This window comes from Callithrix jacchus, chromosome 7, assembly GCF_049354715.1.
Source record: "Callithrix jacchus isolate 240 chromosome 7, calJac240_pri, whole genome shotgun sequence".
NCBI lineage: Eukaryota > Metazoa > Chordata > Mammalia > Primates > Cebidae > Callithrix > Callithrix jacchus.
The window spans coordinates 87,055,477-87,078,611 of record NC_133508.1 but is presented as its reverse complement, the minus strand read 5'-3'; the positions used below and the strand labels follow the sequence as shown (position 1 = coordinate 87,078,611).

At 44.1% G+C, this 23,135-nt stretch overlaps 1 long non-coding RNA gene across 5 annotated transcripts in view; it reads left to right on the top strand.

Moving 5' to 3' along the window:
- LOC103794420 (uncharacterized) overlaps window positions 1-23,135 on the top strand; it is a 133,804-nt gene that overhangs the window by 65,976 nt on the left and 44,693 nt on the right. For 4 of the 5 annotated variants that reach the window (XR_008472880.2, XR_008472879.2, XR_013520051.1 and 1 more), the window contains 2 exons: window positions 18,247-18,376; window positions 21,611-21,788. This is a non-coding gene — a long non-coding RNA (uncharacterized LOC103794420). Of the gene's footprint in view, window positions 1-18,246; window positions 18,377-20,638; window positions 20,731-21,610; window positions 21,789-23,135 lie in introns of all 5 variants that reach the window. The other variant, XR_013520052.1, reaches the window with a different exon arrangement.

The following is a 23,135-nucleotide window of genomic DNA, read 5'->3' as shown; positions in this document are numbered from 1 at the left end:
GTCCTGTGGATCACTGATGTTCTTTCCATTTTAAAATTCCTTTCTTTCTGCATCTCATTTTGAATATTTTCTATTTTTTCTACTTTACTATTTTTTTTTGCAAGGTGTAATCTGTCTTTAATTCACTCTGTTGAATTTTTCATCTCAGACTTGCAGTTTTCAACTCTGGAAGTTTAATTTAGATCCTTTTTATGTCTTCCATGACTCTACTTAATTTTTTTCAACAGAGAGAATACAGTCATAATAACTATTTAATGTCTGTATTTCCTAATTCTATAATATCTGTGTCAGTTCTGATTTACTATGTTCCTTCTCAATGTGGGTCTTATTTTTCTGCATTTTTACAGGCATTGTAGTTTTTGACTGAATTCCAGACATTGTGAATTTTACATTGTTTGGGGCTGGACATTTTAATATTTTTTAAAATATTCTTGAGATTTGTTCTGGAATGCAGTTAAGTTTCGATTTTTGATCAAAATCGAAAACATTTTGATCCATTTGGGTCTTTTTTAAGATTTGTTTGGCAGGATAAGAGCAAATTATTCCCCATAGCTAAGAGAAGACTCTTCTGAGTACTCTACCCAATGCCCTGTGAATTACGATTTTTTTTCCAAGTTGGCTGGTAGGAACAACTACTGTTTCTGATTCTGTGTGAGTACTGGGCTCTGATGGGTCTTTCCCCGGCCTTGTGTAGTTTCCTCACACATATGCATTCATTATTCGGTGAGAAACCTTCACAGATTTCTAGAATTCTCTCTTTGTGCAGTGTTGTCTTTCTCTCTCGTACCCTTTCCTGTGAACTCTAGTTGTTTTGCTCTCCTGGGACTCTCAGCTCTGACTCTACAATTCAGGAAGTCCACCAGATTCTCCCTCCCTGTGCTGAAGCCTGGAAATTCTCAAGGCAGTAAGCTGGGGGCAATAGTAGGGCCCATTTTGCTTGTTTCTCAAAGATGATTATTGTTCTTTGAGAAACAATAAAAACTATTGTTGCCTCACGTCCACTGTTTTAAAAAAACCATTGTTTCATATATTTTTTCTGTGTTTTGGGGAGTGGGTTGTTTTACACGAGAAGGCAAACCATATCCTTGCTACCACCTTGCCTACAAGTGGAAGTTCCCAAAGAGGCAGGAAATGAGAATCTTAAAAAAAAAAAAAAAAAGTATGCTCATATAGCTAAGCCTTGACACTGTGGGATTCCCAAGGCAGGTTACAGTATGGTGTGATAGTCAGAGTGGAGGACAGCAATAAAGAAGCCAAAGTCCTAAGTCATGGAATTTGTCCCTGATTATCCTGCTACTTATGATTTTTAGAACAGAGTCCAAAATTTCTATCATATTGTTCAGCATTCATTCCAAGGCAAGCACCTCCCGAAGGGTTCGTCAGAGACAATAAATAATGGATATCATAAATAAATAAATTATACAGTATGTTGGTATGTAATAAGTGGTATTGCCTAAGTCATCACCACTGTGCCTGACATATGGTAGGTAGCTAAGAACTCTTTCTAAGAAAGCCAAGGAGATTTCTTCATAATGGGAAGCCAATGGGAGCCAAGTCTTGAAGTATGATGAGAAGTTCAGCAGGTACCTGAGGGGGCAGTATCTGGCATAGGAAGAAACAAGATTAAATTTTGGAGATGACGGTTATGTTTGGGAAATGGCTATGGTCCCATCCCTGATAAACTCATGCAGATGGAAGTTGTGTCAGTACCACGGAGAGCTCCAAGGGAGGCCAAACTCGAGGGAGAGCCCTGGCTGCTCACCAGCTGATTTACCTGGTCAGCTCAATCCCAAGCTGGAGTGACTCTGTCCTAAATTCAGGCAAGGCTGATATCTTTTTTTTTTTTCCCCCTGAGATGGAGTCTTGCTCTGTCGCCCAGGCCGGAGTGCAGTGGCACAGTCTCAGCTCACTGAAACCTCCACCTCCTGGGTTCAAGCAATTCTCCTGCCTCAGCCTCCTGAGTAATTGGGATTACAGGCATATGCCACTGTGCCTGGCTAATTTTATATATTCTTAGTAGAGACAAGGTTTCACCACATTGGCCAGGCTGGTTTTGAACTCCTGACCTCAAGTAATCCACCTGCCTCAGCCTCCCAAAGTGCTAGGATTACAGGCGTGAGTCACTGCACCTGGCCCAGGCAAGGCTGGTATCTGAGTTTAACTCTCAGAATTGGAAGCTAGTCCTCTTCCATATTACATCTCTTGCTGTTGGAGTAGTTGGCAGAATCTTGTAGCACTGAAATCTCTGATCTAACTGCGATCTGAAGATCTGGGTTTGCTGTGTAACTTTAGACATATGATTTAGTTTTTCATCCATAAAGTGAAAATAATGATACTTATCTCATAGTGGTGTGAGGACTAAGTAGGAAAGAGCTAGTAAAGCAAACAGAAACATAGAAGATACCTTGCAATACCTGGCTGTGGGATTAGTGAAACCTTTAGCAATGGTAGAGCCTCTCTGGAGGTGATGCATAGGATTTCAGAGTTGATGGCAGAGAGAACAGCAGGAACAAAGGCAGGAAGGCATGAAAGTGAATGGCTTAGCCAGGAAATAGAGAGTAGTTTAATGAGACTGAAGCTATTCAGCTGCCACTTTTATTCTGAGGCCTCCTGAACCACTATTTTCAGCACAGAGCACTCTCTTGAACTCCTGACTTTATTTCCAGCTAGTCTATTGTGCATCCCTTTTGAAAGTTCTACATGCATCCCTAACCCACCTTTCCAAAACAGAATTCATCTCTCCTCCAACATGCTCTCTTCAGATAGCATGTCAGCAGGAAGAAGTATAACTTATGAATGGCCTTAAATTGGGTGAAAGTTTTCTTAAAGAATATGGTGACCTTATTCTCCTTTCCAACTAAGAGCAGAGAATGAGACAGGCTTAACCTGAAGCATGAGATAATTGGGTTAGAGAGAGGAAGGACTTCCAATATTGTAAATTGTAAGGAGCTCAGAAGGGCTGATCAAAAGAGACAAGTCTCTCCCCTGAACAAGAGGAGCCATTATCATCTAGCTAAGATACTTTTCTTCATCATCACTATTTAGTCACTATTATAATAATTGAATTATTAATATTCTTTTAACAACAGTTTACATTTGTTTAGAACTTTACAGCTTATAAAAAGTCTAATTTGATCTTAATTGCCACCCTATGAGGTTATCAAGATAAGGATGATTAACTCATTCCCCCCGCCCTCATTTTATACATGGAAAAACTGAAACTGCAAGCCACAGAAGTGATGCAATTGGCAAGAAATCAAGTGGTGCAGCCAGGAACAAAACTATGTCTCGCAGCTCACACCCAGACCCATATGTTTTTTTTCCAATAGAGCACTCTATCTGTGACCTGAAAACTGCAGCAGCAGCAGCAGCAGCAGTGACAACAACGATGACAACTGTTGAATATATAACTAAAGTTCCATAGAGTCCCTCTTTCTGGTGTTAGTTGCTACAAGGAGCAGGAGAATGAAGATCTGACCTCAAGGAATACAAGAGGTTTTGTTCATATTTCCAAGGCTAAGCTATTAGAAGGGAGGGAGAGCCTGAGGACCTGTCATCTCTGACCAACAGAATTAGAATAGAAATAATCTATTTCTCACATAATCTAGGACTTGACAATGTACATAGCAGTTTTGCATCCTCTACTTCATTTGACATGCTCCTACTACCCTGTGAAGCATGTGTCATTATTACCACCCACTTTAAAGATAAGGAGAGATGGGGAGGCTCAGAGAGGTGAATGGATTGGCCTGAGGCCATTGGTCCATGACTGAGCTGGGGTAGGAATTACTTTCTCTGGTCTCTGGATCTAAACTCTTTCTCTCATTCTTTCTGCTGCATCTCAGTTGCCTATGCTTCTGGCCAGACCCAAAAACAAATCCTGTAATTGAGTTGGAATGTGGGTGCTGGGGCCTGAGAGACAATGTTTTCTGCTTTTCAGTCTGTTCTTAATTTATTAAAGTTATGAAATAAGGAAGAGGCCCAGAAGGGTGGATGTTTTCCATCAGTGAGCCAGGGGAACACAAAGAGGCAGAAGGTCAGGAGAAAGCCGCTATTGCTCCAGCAGCTTCACCCACTCTGGCCAAGTCCCACAGACATGCTAGTGAGGGAGCCCTTGTTAGAGCTGCCCCAAGAGTGAAATAAACCAGGAAAGAGCAGGCCTTACTGGAGACTTCCTCCCTCCCCATAATGTCATCTCTGAATTCCCGAGAACCTTCCCTCTTACCTGACAAATGCCCAGTATCTAAGGGAGAGGCCCAGTGAAGGCAGGAGGGTGCCTAACTCAGCCTGAGGAGGGTCAGGGAAGGCCTTCTAGAGAAGATGAAACTAACACCTGAGACTTGAAAGCTGAAAAGAAGTGATCTGGGAAAGCGGGTGAGGAGGAGAAAGTGTTTTCCAGGTGGAGGAAATAGCAAGTAGGAGGTTTGGAGATGAGAGAGGGAATGGCTGGAGCCATCAGAGTGGAGAGAGGAGGCCGGGCCAGCAGAGGGGTTGGCAGTGCTGGTATCCAGAGGGCCTTCCAGGTCAGGTTGTTATAGCTCCTCTGAGAAAGGGTCCTGATTGTTGTCTCAATTCCTTTGGTTAGGCATAGAGAATGGATTGCAGGAGAGAGTGGCAGCTCAAGGCAAGTAAGGAAAAGGCTAGAGAGTTCATGGGGCCTGAGTAGGGGGCAGTGGGAATGGGAATCAAGAGACAGAGATGGAGGGAAGGATGGAATTTTTTTTTTGAGACAATGTCTCACTCTGTCACCCAGGCTGGAGTGCAGTGATGCAATCACAGCTCACTAGAGCCTTGATCTCCTGGGTTCCAACAGTCCTCCACTTCAGCCTCCTGAATAGCTGGGACTTCAGGCATGCATCATCACTCCCAGATGCTAATTTTAATTATTTTTTTCATTAGAGATGTGGTCTCACTATGTTGCCCTGGCTGGTTTCAAACTCCTGAACTTAAGCAATCCTCCCACCTCAGCCTCCCAAAGTGTTGGGATTTACAGGCATGAGCTAACACGTCCAGACTGGAATAGAATCTTATCAAACTGAAGCACCTTCTTGTGCAATGACTGGATGGTGGGTGGAGAAAGGAGGAGGAAGAAGCTGTCTTGGCCCAGGCCTTTGTGACTTGGCCCAGGTGGCTACTACAGATAGTTGTCTGTGTTCAGTGTACAGAGGGCCACGTTCTTGAATTGCTGTTCCTACCCAGACTGTTTGCTTGTCATCTGTACTAGTCAGGTTCTCCAGAGAAACAGAGCCAGTGGAATACACATGCATACACATACATACACAAAATAAGAAATTATCATGCAGTTATGGAAGCTGAGATGTCCCATAATCTGTCTGCAAACCAAGACTCACAAATGCCAGTGGTGTAATTCTGGTCCAAGTCCAAAGGCCTGAGAACCAGGGGAGTCGTTATATAAATCTCAGTCCAAAGGCGGGAGACAACTGATGTCCTAGCACAGACATGCAGGCAGGAAGGGGATGAATCTTCCCCTTTTCTGCTTTTCAATTTATTTAGGCTCTCAGTGGACTGGATGAGGCCCACCCATATTGGTGAGCACAGTCTACTTTGCTGAGTCTAATGATTCAAATCCTAATCTCATCCAGAAACATTCTCACAGAAATGCCTAGAAATAATGTTTAATCTGGGCACCTTTGGCCCAGCCAAGCTGACATATAAAACTAACCATCATATCATCTATTAGGTAAAAACTTTTCTGTGCCAGGCTCCATGCTGGGCATTGGGCATGCAGTGATTCAGAACCAGACCTTGTCCTCCAGGTGGGGAGTCAGGCACGTAGCACTGATGATTAACATGATGCTAAGGCTGAGACAGAGGAGTTTCAGGATCCCAGAAAGGGGACCTAAAGGAGGATAGGAATTCCAGGGAGTCTTCCTGGAACAGGTGACTTCTGAACCAGTTCTTAAAGCATGATAGGAGTTGGCCATGTGATTGAGGGATAATAGAATATTCTGAGGACAGAAAGGAAGTTGTGAAAGAGAATGGTAGGATCAGCAGGAGGCATATAGGTGGAGCCAGGTGTGGGGATAAGGAGACAGGTGGGGTTGGGCTTTCCTGGCCTGGTTCTTTGTGCTTTTTTTTCCGACGTAAGATGCCTTTCTCTTTGGCCCACATTACACCACCCTTCAAGGAAGGTCTACTTTAAATTCAAACTTCTTGAAGCCTTCCTTAATCCTCTCCCTTGTCAAAAGTAATTTGTTGAGCACCTATTAAGTGGTCCTTATATCCTTCATTTTATTAATTCATTAAGGCATCCCTGTGTGGTCAGCAGTTCAGTTCAGTTCAACATACCTATGGTCCCTGCTGTGTGCCTTGCATGCCCTAAAATATGGAGGTAAATCAGATATTATGGCTCACATTCTAGTGAATAAGACACACCTATTAACAGATTTTTTAAAAATGACATTGGGGGCCAGGTGCGGTGGCTCATGCCTATAATCCCAGAACTTTGGGAGGCTGAGGCAGGTGGATCACGAGGTCAGGAGATCAAGACTATCCTGGCCAACATGGTGAAATCCCATCTCTACTAAAAACACAAAAAAATTAAGCTGGGCCTTGTGGTCCTAGCTACTTGGGAGGCTGAAGCAGGGGAATCGCTTGAACCAGGAGGTGGAGGTTGCAGTGAGCTGAGGTTGTGCCACTGCACTCTAGCCTGGCGACAGAACAAGACTCCGTCTCAAAAAAAAAAAAAAAAAAAAAAAAAAGACATTGGGTGCTATTATCTCAATTTTGCAGAGAAGAAACTGAGGCATTTACTTATTAACTAATTTTGCCCAGGGTCATATGGGTAGTAAGTGGAACACCACTCTGGGTGGAGTTGAAGTCAGTGCTCCATCTTCTGCTCCAGTCAACTCCCATGGCACTTATCATGGTTTGTCTGGGAAGGATGTATAAATAAGGAGATGCTAGTAGTTTGACTTACCCTGGGACTTGGTTTTGAGCTCAGTGAAAGCAGGATCCAGTGTTGTAAAGTGGTCCTGCAGAGAGAGAGCTTGAGAAGAGGATGGGACTAACATTTAGGAGGTGTCTACCACATGTCAGCCTGTTATTCTGATGCCAGTCCCACTTCCCACCTCTGTGTGCCCCTTCCTCTGTGCTTCCCATATCCTCCCGCTATCCTCTGCCCTGGCTCTTTTCTCTTCTCTTAGTCATTGCCTGTCCACTTGTCTGTCTTCCCCCCTTGATCAGGTTGGAATCTTCAGAGTCCATCAAGTATGTGGACTGTAGTCAGAGTTCAGTAATCCTCAACTGGATTGAGAGAATTCTTATTGGTCCTGCTCTTACATAGAGTCTGCTTGTGTGTGTGTAAGATTTGTATTTCTAGGTGTTGAGTATTTGTAGATGTTGAGTCTGTGGGTTATCTGTGTGGGCTCGCCGTAGTTTGCCTGGTGTATGTAGCTCCCATGTGGGGCCTTGCATTGACTTCCTGCATATTCTCCATAAGGGTATTCCCACCCTCTTCCGAGCCTTATGCCTCCTCACCTCATTAGCATCTTACCCTGACCGGCCCTAAATGTCCCTCTCTCTCAGAAATATATTTCAGGGTAACTCGTGTCTGCTAGCCATGATTAAAATACTTAGGAACACCCCTGGGTGTGCGGCCTGGTCTCTTGGTGTATATTGAGTGCCTGCATTTGCCAGCTGAGCTCTGTATCTGCTGACAATGAGATGGGGCCCAGCTTGGTTTTAAAGGTGAGTGGGCAGTCAATGATAAAACTACACCCAACCTCTTGCACAGCCCGCAGCTCTGAAAGCACTCCCGCTGGTTTACAACTTCTCTAAGGGGCTGAACTTTTGCAGGGAAGGCTGGAAAGGCATGGATTTGAACATTGTTGTCTTCAGACAGTTTGTGTTTCTGGGTGTATAACAAAGTCTCCCCCTGCACCCCAAGCTGATCATTGTGTTTTAATGACTCAAAATCATGAATATTAAACCAAGGGAAAGTTGACAGTATTTAAATGAGCGTCATTAAGAGACACATAAATTAACAGGGTTTTACTTCTTGTGGAACTGCTGTTTCAATGTTAATTAAACAACCGGAGTGCTCGGGCGCTTTTGCAGCAAACTGTCCCCAAAGTGTGCTGCAGAATATCATTATGGGTGGCTGCCTTGCTGTTTATTATTTCCAAGTTGATTTTTTTTCCCATTACTGAAGTAGTTGTACGCTTGTTTTGCATTTGGAAAAGGTGATGGAGCTGAACCTGTACAGAAGTTGCCAGTGTGATCCCTGTTGGCCCCATGGTGAAGACCTGAGCTGAGCAATGCTTGTTCCTTCATGCCGCCTTCTGTGAAGGAAGCCCAGGTGCCCCTTTGGGTCTCCTGATGGGCTGGTCCCTGACTGGTAACTCAGGGTGTCTAGGAGGCACCTGGCTTCTTAGACCACCTTACTCTTAGAAATTTGGGGGTCTGAATTTGGATGGAGCCCTTAGATGCAGAAGGAAAGGCAGAAGCAAACCCTTAGATGCAAAGGAAAGTCAGACTAGGGGAAGGGGTACCAAAGGCTTCCATGACTATGCTTGAGGCAGTGTGAGTTGGAGGAGCCAGGAGCCCTGGGATCCGCTCTTGATTCCATTTGGTCTCAGCTAAGTGACCTTGAGGCATTCCTTTCCCCTCTCTGGCATCTGTCTCTTCAACTATAAAATAACAGGGCTACATTAGATCATGCATTCTCAAAGTGGGTGATGTTGCCCTCAAGAGGGTAAGAAATGGTTCTTGGGAGGGTAGAAAAAGTGTGCTCTTCTTTTAATGTGTAAAACAATAAGTGTGTATTACATAAACAGGTAGATAGTGTATTTGTGGTGTTAAAATTTTATGGGGGGAGAGTTAGAAGAAAAAAATGTTTAAAAAACTTAGGTAGGCAATAAAAAAAGGACTGAGAAATACTGGGCTGGATGAGCTGTAGGACCTTCATCTTTAAAGAAAAGAGTCTCCTGTGAGGTGGATCCCCAGATGGTCACATTCCCTGGAATATGGAAATGGTCTCTGTCATTACCTGTGTGAACTTGACTGGGCTCTTATTTCCTCGAGGCCTAGTCTGTCAAGTGAAGACATTAATCTCTTACCAGCCCAAAGGTGAAGGCTGGACTAAAGGAACTTTAGAAGTCAGCGAAACAGCCTGGTGGAGAAGGATGCCATCCTGGATCCTAGTGTGTGGCTTTTGAAACCAGCCTGCTGGCACCAAAGCCTGACTCTAGCACTTAAAAGATGAGTAAACTTGGGTCAGTTCTCAACCCCGTTAGCAAAATGGGATCGTGCACAGTACTTCAAGGGGTTGTTGTGAGGATTAATGTAGTCAACATAAAGAAAGAATTTCTTGGGGTTTCACATGTAGTAAGGGCTCACTAAATGTTGAGTATCTGCATCATTCTTAACATTAGTTTGCTTTATTGTTATTACTGAGCGGCCTTGAATGAGTTGCTGAGCCCCTCTGGGTCTGCGTTGCATGGTTCACAGCTGAGACATGTTTCATGGCCTCACCATATTTTTGCACACACTTTTTTTCTCTGCTAGAATGCCCTTCTGTCTGTGCCTGCTGGCCAAAGTTCCACTCATCCCTAAAGTCCATCTCAGCAATCACCTCCTTGGGAAGCTTCCTTGGCATCCTCAAACAGGCTTAGGTGTTCTTCTCTGGGCTCACATGAGGTATACCTCTGCCCCCTTCTTTATTTTTGCTATTTATTTTTGTGTTGCTTTCCTGCACCCTTCCCTCCTTCACCTCCTCCAAGTTGTTGCTCAGATATCACTTTCTCCGTGAGTCCTTCTTTGACCACTCAATTTAAAGCTACCACCCAAGACATTGCTCATTGCTTCCCTTGTTTTTCTTCTTACACATTTTGTTTATGTTCAGTCCCTCACCAGAATTCAAATTCTCAGAGGACATAGATTTAGGTTTGTTTTAGTTACTGCTGAAACCCTAGCATCTAGAAGAGCCCCACACAACAAGAGACAATATTTATTGAACAAATAAATGAATGAAGTAGGCTTCCCTCTTACAGCATTCCATGCTGAGTGTTGGAGATATTTGTAAGACCAGTTTGCTACTAGATGGTGCTATGATTGAGGGACCTAAGACCAGCTGAATCCCACTATGGCGAAGCTTCCTCTTCCTCCCTTCCTCCTGTCACTGTTTCTAAGGATATTACTGTATGGGCTAGGGACTGACAAATCAACTGGAGGGCCCAGACATGCTTTACTCTTAACTAAGGTTTTCATTCCAATGCCCAGCACCAAGAATCCCAGGGAGCTGAGCTGGGCTGCTGAGCATGCTCCTTTCTCCTCGCTCATTAGGATTGCACTTCCCCACACCACAGCAGGCCACCAATGCCCACATCTATGTCTCATCTCTTACTAATGTGATTCAAGGAAATATTAACCCAATGTCCAGAAAAGTAGAGGGAGTAAGAGGGAGTAAGGCTTACCCCTATGCCCAGTGCTGAGCTGACCCAGTTGCAGTGGCAGGATGAGGTAGAGAGATCCTCCAAGGAGAGATGCTTGGACAAACAGCTTCTCTTTTAGGATATTTTAGTATACATTTATTCATGATACATTCCCCAGGATAGGTTTATTTAACATCATAGGGCAAGATTCCAAATACAAGGTTAATTGGAAAAAAGTAAAAAGATAGAAAACTATCATCTATCTATCATCTGTCTATCTATATCTATATCTATCACTATGTATGTATGCATGTATGTATGTATGTATGTACATACTGGAATTAAGTCCAATCGAATGCTTCTGAGAGCTCTAAATATCCATCAGGATGTACATTAAAGCACCTGTGGTAGGGGCCCAACAGGAGATTACACAAAAGAAAACATCCTGGAATTGGGGTGTCAATATCAGGCCAAAGCTGATAGAGTAGGGCCTTTAACCTCTCTAGGAGGGTGATTACCTGGGGTGAGAATACAATGTGAAAAGAGTACAGTACTGGTTTTTTCCAGAAAGGGTCAAAGCCTGGGTCTGGAGATGAACTGGAATTTCTCTTTCTTTGGTCTTAACTTTCTGGCTGGGCTCAGGTTTGCTCCCTGGGGATCCCAAGGTAAAAGAGTTTCCAGCCAGGGGTGCAACTTTCAAAAACTCTTTTATAGAAATTAATATATATTTAATCCAGAGAAGCCTTTAAAACTCAGGACTCTAACGACAAAAACATAAAGGAAAAATTAACAAAGCTATACAATTTTTAGACATAATACTTATCAAGTTGTTGGAATTACTTGTTTAAGATATTTTCTGTATTAGACCACAAGCCCCATGGGAACAAGTACTGTGTATATCTTTTTATTTTTATTTGGCTGGTCTCTGGCACATAGGAGGTGCTCAATAAATAATAATGATAATGTGTAAACAGGGAATTCACCTTGCTTCCAGCATTTGTTATGGTTACACAAAATAATTAACAACAATAACAAAAACTTTCTTTGAAATGTTTTACATTCTTTCTTCCTTGTGTATACCAGGATTAATGGAAGAAAGTTTATACACCTTGAATTAGATTGGAAAAATGGCCACAGCACTTTGCAAATTCTCCCCTCATGAGGTAGAATGCATTTCAGGCTGGCTTTGTGACTTGCTTTGGCCAATAAAACAAATGACACTGGGTGAGTTATAAGCCTAGTTCAAGAGGCCTTGCAGCTACTTCTCATTCTCTTCTTGGAATACTGAGGCTATAATCATGTGACTAAGTCCAGACTAGCCTCCTAGATGATAAAAAAATCACACGGCTCAGTTGCTACCCATAACCACAGAGTTGATAGCCAGACAGTCTCCAAAGCAGGGCTTCCTAACTGACCCAAGACTGTACGTAAACAAATGAATGAGCCCAGCCAAGATCAGCAGTGGAACTGCCTGCCTGAGGAAAGCCCAAATACAAGCCTACAGAATCATGAGCTATATAAATGGGTGTGTTAAGCCAATACATTTTAGATGATTTGTTACACAGCTATAGATAACTAGTAAAGATATTCAGGGATAATTAGGTGTTTCATCATATGCCCTGCCAATAAAAACACAAGTAAAATAATCGAACAAAGCTCACTGGAAAATGTGCAATGAAGTAATAATGTAGGAACAACATTTTCAAGAAGAACTTATTGAGCAAGTATTTTCACAGTAGGTAGCTATCCAAGGGAGAGATTGCTGAAGCTTGGTGGCAGTGGTGGTTGTGTGTTGGTGGTGAAGGTCCAGAAGTTTCTCCAGTTCTTAAGGTACTGTTACCACAACTCTTCTTCCTAGGACTCAAGCAAGCTTTGCTCACTTATTCCTGTCATCTCAGTGCCACTGCAACTCTCATGCCAAAGAGGGTTTCCAATACTTATAGAAAAATATTCAAATCCCCTCTATATGATCTGATCTCAAAAGACTTTCTCATTTCGTTTTATATCCTACCACCATGCCACATGCATTATGCCATCCAGAACAACCCCCTGGTTTAAACACACTGCTTTTTCACCCCCTGTGTCTTCATATATTGTCTCTCTACTTGGACCCCTCCTTCATTGATACACCCACACTTAGCCATCGAGGTACACTTAGACAAATTTTACCTTATTTGGGAGACCTTCTTCACTGAGCTCTCTGAGCTCCCAGATTGTGATTATGGCAACTTGTCTCATTGTGAGCTAAACTTCTCTACTCTCCTTGTCTCCTTGCCTTCTCTCCTAAACTGTTCTCCTCTCTACTTAACAAACAGAGTCCCTATCTAGTTCCTATTTCTAGGTCAAAGTCCCAGTGCATGACCTGGAAGAGACTAGGAACTCCAAACTATTCTTTGAATAAATAAATGAATGAAAACTAATATTTGAACAGGGTTTTTCAGCTTACAGAATATTTTTACATCCATTGTTTCATATTAGATATTCTCATTAGCCCTGTTTTCCAAATGAGGAAACTGAGGTTCAGAGTGGTTAAATAAGTTGTTTGAGGTTTTTCAGTGAGTAAATGGAAGAGACAGGAATCAGGCTTTTGAATTCTAAAGCCCATAATATGTAAAACTTGTGTGGTTATTCACTCATGTACTCATTGCACAAATATTTATTTTGTGACTGCTCTGTACCATGCCTGCTCACAATTCCCCTACATTTCTCCAATGCTGCAGATCCTGCCAGGATCACTCTTTCTCCACCTATCTACCTTCTTTGTCTTCACATTTGCTCCCCATGGGAAGTCTTCACTGAAATCAGGCTGTTAGGTTCCTTATCTCTATTCCCATAAACTCCTAGATTTGCCTGTTATGTTTCTGTCTTCTCCAGTGGTCTATGAGCAGTTTTAAGGCTTCATGGAACCCCTCTACAATTCCCATACAACAGCAAGGTCTTGTCTGGTTCCTGTAGTGTGAGGGGCCATGTGAAGATGAGGCTTGGGGGTAGTCAGCAGAAGGCAGAGGATGAAGGGTCTTCTTAATCATGTGAAGGGACTTGGACTTTATCCTCAAGGCAGTAGGGAGACAGGGAAGAGTTTTAAGTAGGTGAAATGCCATCACTTAAGGCATAGAGGAAGTGGAACTCTTAAAGGAAACTGAGAAGAGATAGCCAGTGAGGCTGGGAAAATCAGCACACCTAGGAACATTCTAGCAGATAATGTTGGTGCTCCACACAGGTCCCCTTGTGTCCCCATACCTCACTTCATGTTCTTTCAAAAGCACCTGGGCTCTTCCTTGGTGAATGGCTCTTAGGCTACTGGGAATTAGCACTAGTCCATTATCACAGACAGCAAGAAGTGTCTGGGAGTTTACAATGATTGTTGGATGTTGGAAGGGGGAGGGTGAAAGCCCAGCTCCCTTGCCTTGAGTTGGGATGATGTACACTTCAGATTTCTCCTTCAGGATCAGGCTCAAATCTACCCTCTGGGGACTTTTGCCTGAGAACACAGCCTTATTTGGCTCCTTTTCCTTCTTGTCCTGCTTTTGTTACTCCCTCACCATTTTCCCCTAGAAACATTTCCTTAATACATCACTTGCATATGAATCTCCACGTCAGGGTCTGCTCTGAAGAAGTCAACCTAAGACGCATACGTGAGTACAGACATTGACCTATAAACGGGAATACAAACTGTTCATGCCCCAGCATAGGAGCTCAGAAACACATTCTGTCCCTTCTTCCTGTTCTTGGGCTGTGAACAGACACAGAAGACCATGGATCCGACCTCCTCAGACCCCAGTAAGAACTGGCCAATCCCACGAAGCTGAGCTGCCTTCTTCTTCCATGAGTGATTTGTTGTAATCCTCTCCATCTTCAGAGCCCTTTTACATCAGTCCTCTTAGTGGGCCTCCAAAACATTCTACAATAAAGGCAGAGAAACTGTCAGTTTCACTTACTAGGTGAAGAAACTGAAGCTGTGAGTGGCTATGTGACTTACCTGAGGCCACATAGCTCCCCTAGTTTTCTTGATGTCATCGTCTGATTTTCTCTACCATGCTGCTCCTCTGTGAGCTACTGGACCTATTAATAAACCTGGGGAATGTTCATAGCTTTGTGCTGCAAGATGAAGATGAGTAGTACAAGGGAGTAAATGGATTCCTGTATAGAAATTCAGTACATTCAACCAGAGATAAAGGTGGCTGGGAGTTAGTGTTAGGACTACACAGATTGCCTATATGGCAGGCAGAAAATAATAGGAGGTACTGAGGTTGAAGAAAATGACTTGTTCTCCAGGATCTTGTCCAGAGGAAGTGTAATAGTGTCCCTCAAAGCACACATTGCATCCAGTGCAGAGTGTTGGGGGAAATTGGAAAATCACAAAGGAAATAAAGACATGTACTCAAAGTGATGATATAAAAAAAGGACATTGAAATGAAGTTATTCATGCCCTTCTGGACACAGTTTTGGCATTGTCTTCTCTGGAAGGTGTTCCCTGGCACACTCACCACCCCCAGCCCCAGACTGGAAAAGAAGCACTGTCCTGTGGTCTTCTTTCCTGTTTCCCTCTGTTTGTTTGTTTGTTTTTTAATGGAATCTTGCTTTGTCGCAGTGGCACAATCTCAGTTCACTGCAACCTCCACATCCCAGGTTCAAGCAATTCTCCTGCCTCAGCTTTCCAAGTAGCTGGGGCTAGAAGTGTGCACACCACACCCAGCTAATTTTTGTATTTTTAGTAGAGATGAGGTTTCATCATGTTGGCCAGGATGGTCTTGATCTATTGACCTCGTGATCTGCCCACCTTAGCCTCCCAAAGTGCCAGGATTACAGGTGTGAGCCACCATGCCCAGCCTCTGTCATTAACCATTTTTTTTTTTTGGTGATGGAGTTTTGCTCTTGTTACCCAGGCTGGAGTGCAATGGCGCAATCTCGGCTCACTACAACCTCCACCTCCTGGGTTCAAGCAATTCTCCTGCATCAGCCTCCTGAGTAGCTGGGATTACAGGCACGCGCCACCATGGCCAGCTAATTTTTTGTATTTTTAGTAGAGACGGGGTTTCACCATGTTGACCAGGATGGTCTCGATCTCTTGACCTCGTGATCCACCCGCCTCGGCCTCCCAAAGTGCTGGGATTACAGGCTTGAGCCACTGCACCTGACCTGTCATTAACTCTTAATAGTTGGTAGAGTAATTTCAATTTGATGTTTCCCAGAGAAGACTATGAGATACTTGAGCAGAGACTAGGTCTAAGTCAATCATGAATCCCACTGCCATGATCACAAACAAGCCATGATCCTGACTACAGTGTAGCCTGGTCTTGCCGGAGACTGTTCCTGGACCTCAGGTCTTAAGTGCCTTAATCTTGGCCACAGACTGAGTGATCCTGGCCTCAACCTGAGCTCTGATTCTGGCTACAGACTGAACCCTAAACCTGATCATTCTCTGAACCTCAATCTTGGTCACATCCTGATCCCTGATCTTGGTTCATGCTGAGGACTGATCCCAGCTATTGATTGAGTCATAAACCTGGCCCTGACCTAGTCATAGACTAAATCTGGACCCATCTAATATGCCCATTATCTCACAAAGGGCCCAGTGCACCACCCTCCTGATATTTCAACAACCTGTTACTCACATGTTTACTGCTCCTTGTTTCTTGTCTCAGCCTCACACCTTGATTAGACCTTGAGTACTCCTGGGACACATCTGCCCCACAGGCTGGCATAGTGTGGGGCCTCTACAGGCTGCTGACAAGGGCAGCTTGCTGAGTGACCACACTCTGATAAGAATGTGTTCACAGTGGCTGCAGGAGGGTAAAAACAGGAACCACTAAGGTCCAATCACAGAAGAATGTGTTGACTGCCTCTACCTGGCCATCTCTCTGATCAAAGCACAATTGAGAAAAACATTTGCCTTTTTACATATAACACAACAGAGTTCGAGGTAACAAAATCTGCTTTTCCTTAATTAAGAATTTGCCAGAAGTGGCAGAACAGTCGGGGACCTGAGGACAAAGAACATGAGAAGGAGAACTTTCACCTTCCCAGGCAGAAAATTAATGATAAAATCAGATTGTGTTACCAGAATTGTTTATATCTGTGTTTTAAGGAATTTGCCACTTCTGAATCTAATAGATGCAGCAGTCAGAGCTTGACTGCTACAAGTTTTTAATTTGTTTGGAAATTAGTTCAAATAATAAAGAAATGCTTTTCAATACAACATGAAGGCAATACAATCGGCACATCTCCCTTTAAACAATGAAACAACAGTTTTCAACATTGAATAATTAAACCAAAACAGAGATATAGACCAATGGAACAAAACAGAGACACCGGAGGCAACACAACATATCTACAACTATACAATCTTTGATGAACCTGACAAAAACAAGCAATGGGGAAAGGATTCCCTGTTTAATAAATGGTGTTGGGAAAACTGGCTAGCCATGTGCAGAAAGCAGAAACTGGAACCCTTCCTGACACCTTACACTAAAATTAACTCCAGGTGGATTAAAGACTTAAACATAAGACCTGGCACAATAAAAGCCCTAGAAGGAAATCTAGACAAAACTATCCAGGACATAGGAGTAGGCAAGGACTTCATGAACAAAACACCAAAAGCATTGACAACAAAAGCCAAAATAGACAAATGGGACCTAATGAAACTCCACAGCTTCTGCACAGCAAAAGAAACAGTCACTAGAGTGAATCGGCAACCAACAGAATGGGAAAAAATTTTTGCAGTTTACCCATCTGACAAAGGGCTGATATCCAGAATTTACAAAGAACTCAAACAGATTTACAGGAAAAAAACAAGCCCATTCAAAAGTGGGCAAAGGATATGAACAGACACTTTACGAAAGAAGACGTATATGAGGCCAACATTCATATGAAAAAATGCTCATCGTCACTGGTCATCAGAGAGATGCAAATCAAAACCACATTGAGATACCATCTCACGCCAGTTAGAATGGCGATCATTAAAAAATCTGGAGACAACAGATGCTGGAGAGGATGTGGAGAAAAAGGAACACTTTTACACTGTTGGTGGGAGTGTAAATTAGTTCAACCATTGTGGAAGACAGTGTGGCGATTCCTCAAGGCCTTAGAAATAGAAATTCCATTTGACCCAGCAATCCCATTACTGGGTATATATCCAAAAGACTATAAATCGTTCTACTATAAGGACACATGTACACGAATGTTCATTGCAGCACTGTTTACAATAGCAAAGACCTGGAATCAACCAAAATGCCCACTGATAATAGACTGGATTGGAAAAATGTGGCACATATACACCATGGAATATTATGCAGCGATCAGAAATGATGAGTTTGTGTCGTTTGTAGGGACATGGATGAATCTGGAGAACATCATCCTCAGCAAACTGACACAAGAACAGAAAATGAAACACCGTATATTCTCACTCATAGGCGGGTGATGAAAAATGAGAACACATGGACACCGAAAGGGGAGTACTAAACACTGGGGTCTATTGGGGGGAAAAGGGGAGGGCCAGTGGGAGGGGGAGGTGGGGAGGGATAGCCTGGGGAGAAATGCCAAATGTGGGTGAAGGGGAGAAGCAAAGCAAAGCACACTGCCATGTGCGTACCTACGCAACTGTCTTGCATGCTCTGCTCATGTACCCCAAAACCTAAAATCCAATAAAAAATTAAAAAAAAAAAAAAAAAAAGAAAAGAAAAGTATGTGTCAGAAACAGGTTTTGAACCTCTGGTTTGGAGCAATGCCACTTCTAAGGATATACTAATATCTATCAAAACTTCATACTTAGCACTGTTTTGGTCTGTATCATTTTTGTCCCTCAAAATAGACCTGAGAATCTGGTAGGTAACCTCCTTGTCTTCCATTTCAGAGAGAGGAAGCCCCGGCTCAGCAGAATGGAGTCACTTGCCCAGGGACATCCAACTGAGCTGATACTCTTTGTCTTCCCTATGCTGCTTCTCTCTGGGTTTGGTAAAAGTTTTTATCTTTACAAAAAACAGGTAAGTGGCTTTGTGTTTCAACTTGTGAGTTTCTTTTCAATGGGCAAACTAGTCTGAAACGTTAATGATGACTGATGATGTAGACAAAGTCCATACATTATAGCTGCTTAGGCCGTTTTAATGTAAGACTGCATACCAGCCCCAGTTTGACCGCCACCCACCCACTGTGTGATCTTGTACGTCACCTTTCCTCTCTGAGCCTCCATTCTTCCTCAGTAAGTGGGGGTAATGTCTACTTCGCTGATTTGTATGAAAAGTAAAGGTTTTGTTGGTATGTTAAGGAGTAATTGTGAATTAGTTAGTGGTTATGAGTGTTAACAACTCCAGTGCAAAACCACAGTGGTGTTATGGCACCTAGAACCGTGCTGGGTGTCTGGTAAGTCCCTGAGCTATGTTTTCTGAGGTTCCTCCTTGCCCATCTTCAGGGTGAGACATAGCCCTCAGGATACAGGAGCCACAGAATGACATTCCTCAATGGGTAACTGAACTTTAAGAGAGAGCTTCTCAAACTCACCACCGAAGAAAGGAGAGTCTTTTCTTGGTTCCCTGCTCCAAGAATTTTCCCACTGGAAAGTGGATTGGGGAATGGTCTCGTGGGCAGGGTTTCTTACTGAAGTTAATTTTAACTTGTTTTATAGTCCTTAGAGGTGAACCAGACTTTAGAAAGTGAAGAGCAAAGGGAGGGGCTTCTAGGGAGATGCTGTACCCAAAGAAAGGTACAGAGGTTCAGGGACTGGGGAGCACAAGGCTGGGGGAGGTGGGTAGGAACAATGTCAGGTTAATTGAGTGCCATTGAAGTTTGGGGGATAGGAGTGGCATTTACTGATTTTCTGTTAGGTGCTTCACATATGGCAGCCATTTAACCCTGTGAAGGTAGATATCATCATGCCGATTGTATAGATTGAGAAGCTGAAATTTCAAAAAAGAAGTAAATGACTGTAGTCATACCTCTAGGGAGGGCAAACACCTAGATGTGAGGCGAGTTCTAATGAATTCCAAAGCCTTGTTCTTTCCAGCACAACTTGCTACCTCCCGGTGCAAAATGGTGTATGCATGCTCAAATAGGAAATTGTGAGGTCACATTCCTGGGAGTGGGGGCCATTAGGGGTTGTGTAGAAGAGGGGAGCACAACTACCAGCTTCTAATTTCCTCTGTTCTTCCCAACAGGAGGCTCAGAGTCCTCCAATACTGGGTGTGCAAGGCAGCATCCTCCCTTCCTTCCTTTCTCTCATCTTCTCACTCCTGCTGCTGTACTGGCTTCCTTCCCCCTCCCCATTATCCAATATTTTATTGCCTGCCAAGATGTCTAGGGACAGCCCTCAGTGGCTGGCTATGTCCTGATAAGTAATTTGCATGCACAACACACAGCTGAGTAACAGTGGGGCTGGGCTGGGATCCAGGAAGTTAGAGCTTTTTGCATTGTACAGTTCTCGTGCCAAACACTGCCTAGCACATAGTAAGTGCTCAATGAATAGTAACTCTTTTTCTGCAGGAGCTAATGTCCTTCCCACTGGAGGTTCAGAATTTTAGAGCCTGAAGATGCATTTGCCCTCCCTTCCCTTTGGAAGCAGCTCTTGTCCCTGGTCAGATTTCAGCCTTGTTCAGAAGTAGGAGGACTAAAGCTTCCCAGTGTCTGTAGCTTAGGCTAGGAAGGCTGTGGCCAAAGGGTCTGACCCCCATTGAAAAAGGTGGCCGAGCCTCAGCTCCAGCAGCCTCTCCAAAGAGTGAGGCCCTGGCTGCTTTGCATGCAGGATGAAGGCTCCTCTGGTCAATTTGCTTTCACTAATGTCAGGCCCCCGCGGCGCTGTCGTTGGTTGCATAGCAACTGGCCGAGCAGCGCGGCAGAGGTGGCCATGCATAAAAGATGACACACGACGGTGGGGCACGGGGTGACGATTTGCAAATTTAGATACAGTCGCAGCAGGAATATGAACTGGGCACTCGACAGGCATGGGGGTGGGTGGCTCTCTTTGTCTCCTCCCATCTCATTCAGAAAGCCAGGTTCCCACTGTATCGACAGAGGTCTGAGGAAAGGGAGTAGAAGTGGGGAAGTGCGGCTTGACTTCAGTCCCCAGGAAACCAGCGCTGGGCTGAAGGGGAAAAGGGGAAGTAAACAAGTTTGGGCAGCATGGTCCCCTGAGGACCCCTCCCAGGCAACCTGGCTTCCCCACAGATTCCTCCAACCCGGTGGAAGGCTGAGGAAAGCAGCTGGTCCAAACACCCTTCCTCTGCTATGGGTCTTCTCTTACCCTCTCCTGACAGCTGTAGGGAGAAGAGATGTGCTGGACTTGGAGTCTTCAGTCCTGGGTTCAAGTCCTGGTTCTACCATTTCCTGATATTAGGTACCTCAGCAGGTGACTTTAAATCACATTCAATTCAATCTATCTAATACCAATTTAGCACCAGGCACTGATCTGGGGCTGAGGACACAACCTTATAAAATACAGTCCCTGTCCTTGAGGAGTTCTCAGTGTTGTGGGAGAAACAGATATTCACGTGATGAGATTTACCTAGGTGGGGACAGAGAAAGAAGAGGGCATAGCAGTGAGTAGGGCAGTAGGGTACCTGTCAATGTGGATTCTGAAATTCTCCTATGATGGGAACACAGTGATTTCATGCATAGAGACAGGTTCTTTCAGGAAGAGTTGATCTGGGGAACAACTCTAGTGCAAACACCATCTTCAAATGTAAACTCTCTGAGGGCAGGGACATTTCCCCCTCTTTGACAGCAACAGTGATAGGTCCTTGCTGAATCGCTATTGAATGAATTAATTGCTCAGGGTTTTGACACTCATTATTTTATTATATGTATATATATTTTGAGACAGGATCTCACTCTGTCACTGGCTGGAGTTAAGTGGTCTGGTCATGGCTCACTGCAGCACCAAACTCCTGGGCTCAAGCAATCTTCCTGTCTCAGCTTTCCAAGTAGCTAGGATTGCAGGTGCACACCACTACATCCAGCTAATTTTAAACGTTTTCTTGGAGATGGAGTCTCACTGTTGTCAAGGCTGATCTCAAACTCCTGGCCTCAAGTGATCCTCCTGCCTCTGCTTCCCAAGATACCCGTTGTTTTATTTGATCCTCCCCAAATCTCTGAGGTAGGTATTGCATCTCCATGTTTTCAGATGAGGAAACAGCTCAGAGAGGAGCAGGAACTTGCCCAAATCACATTCAGCCTCACCTCTTACCCCATTTTCTGATTCATGATGCCATGTCCTTGTCCTTCCACAGCTTGGACTTCTATTCTGGGGTGAATTTGGGTAATCGTGACAATGACAACAGACAAAATTACCGATGCTGGGAGCAGAAAGTTGGGTTTGGAGGCCCAAAACAAAAGAAGTGATTTGACTCTAAACTTTGCCTGGGCCTCCCTGAACAGGATCACATACCACAGTGAAACCTCTGACAGGTAAGATGGCTTCCCTCATGCCCCATCATACTTTTTCATCATTTGTGAGAACCATGGAGGAGTTCAAATGCCAGCTCAGATACTTACTTGCTAGATGACCTCAGGTAATTCATTTTGCCTCTATTTCTCAGTTTCCTTTTTGGTAAAATAAGGACACAATTAGCATCCACCTTATGGGGTTGTGAAAAGTAAATACATTCATATATGTGAAGTCTTAGAACAGTGCCTGACATATGGTAAGTGCTTAATAAAAGTTTGACATTATACCGAAAACCTAATAATAATTATTGGAGCAGAGAGAAGAAACACAATTCAGCTTAAGATAGGAATTGGAAGATGGAGGATGGGAAAAGGCCTCCTAAGGGATCTGATAGGATGAGTTGAGTCTAGAAAGACCTAGGAGTTAGACAGTGTAAGAAGTAGAGAAGAAGGGTGTTCCAGACAGGGAGAACAGTGGCTACTAAACCTCAGAGGCTCCAACCTTTTATTTGGAAACTGAGATGCAGGGAGGGTAACTCATCTGTTGAAGGCCGTGCAGCAAGCATTAGCGGAGCCAGGCTGGCCTCCAGGCCTCAGGCTTAAGGGAAGAGATCTGGATATCCCAGGGGGCAAGGTCTGCAGATGAACATGGCCTCATGCCCTCTCTGCTGGGATTATATGTAAAGGGCACAAGGCTGGAAAGGTAGACAGGTGAGGCAAAACTTCTCCAATGTGCAGGGGACTAGTGGGGAAGCCAGATCCCGTGTGACTTTTGAGCTTCCGCCTGGAGAAGGGGGAGCGGGGACCCTGAGATGGGCTGGTAGGCTGGTGCCTTGAGCCTCTGGAAGCTGAGGGGCTCGCTGAGGGGCTCCCTGAGCTGCTGAGAAAACTTGTAAAGCCCCAGATCCTGGTGAAGATGTGAGATCTGCATTGTTGATAAATCTGGAATCTGTGTGGTAGCATACACCTGGTCTGTGTAAGGAGCCCAGAAGAGGCAAATGCCTCCACAGTTCAGATCCTCCAGTGTGGGGCCCACGCATTCCCAGTGGTCTTTCCATGCTTTATATGCTCTGGCATCTGTGAGGGGCTGGCCGAGGATCATTTCTCCTTCTTTGCTGAGAACCCCCATGGAGGGTTCCTGGGTGAGGCCTTGACTGACATGAGCCCAAGAATTTTGGTTCTGACATCTGAAGACAAGACATATTCTCTCTTAAGATGCATTCTGGTTACTCTTGGGAGATGTGAATCATGGGGGCCAGGGGGCCTAGTAGTTTCGTGAGGACAATCGCTACAGTCTAGAGAAATGCCAGAAGATTCAAATCCCTGATCTACTGTCTCCTGGGTGTCTGAACTTGACCAAGTTATTTA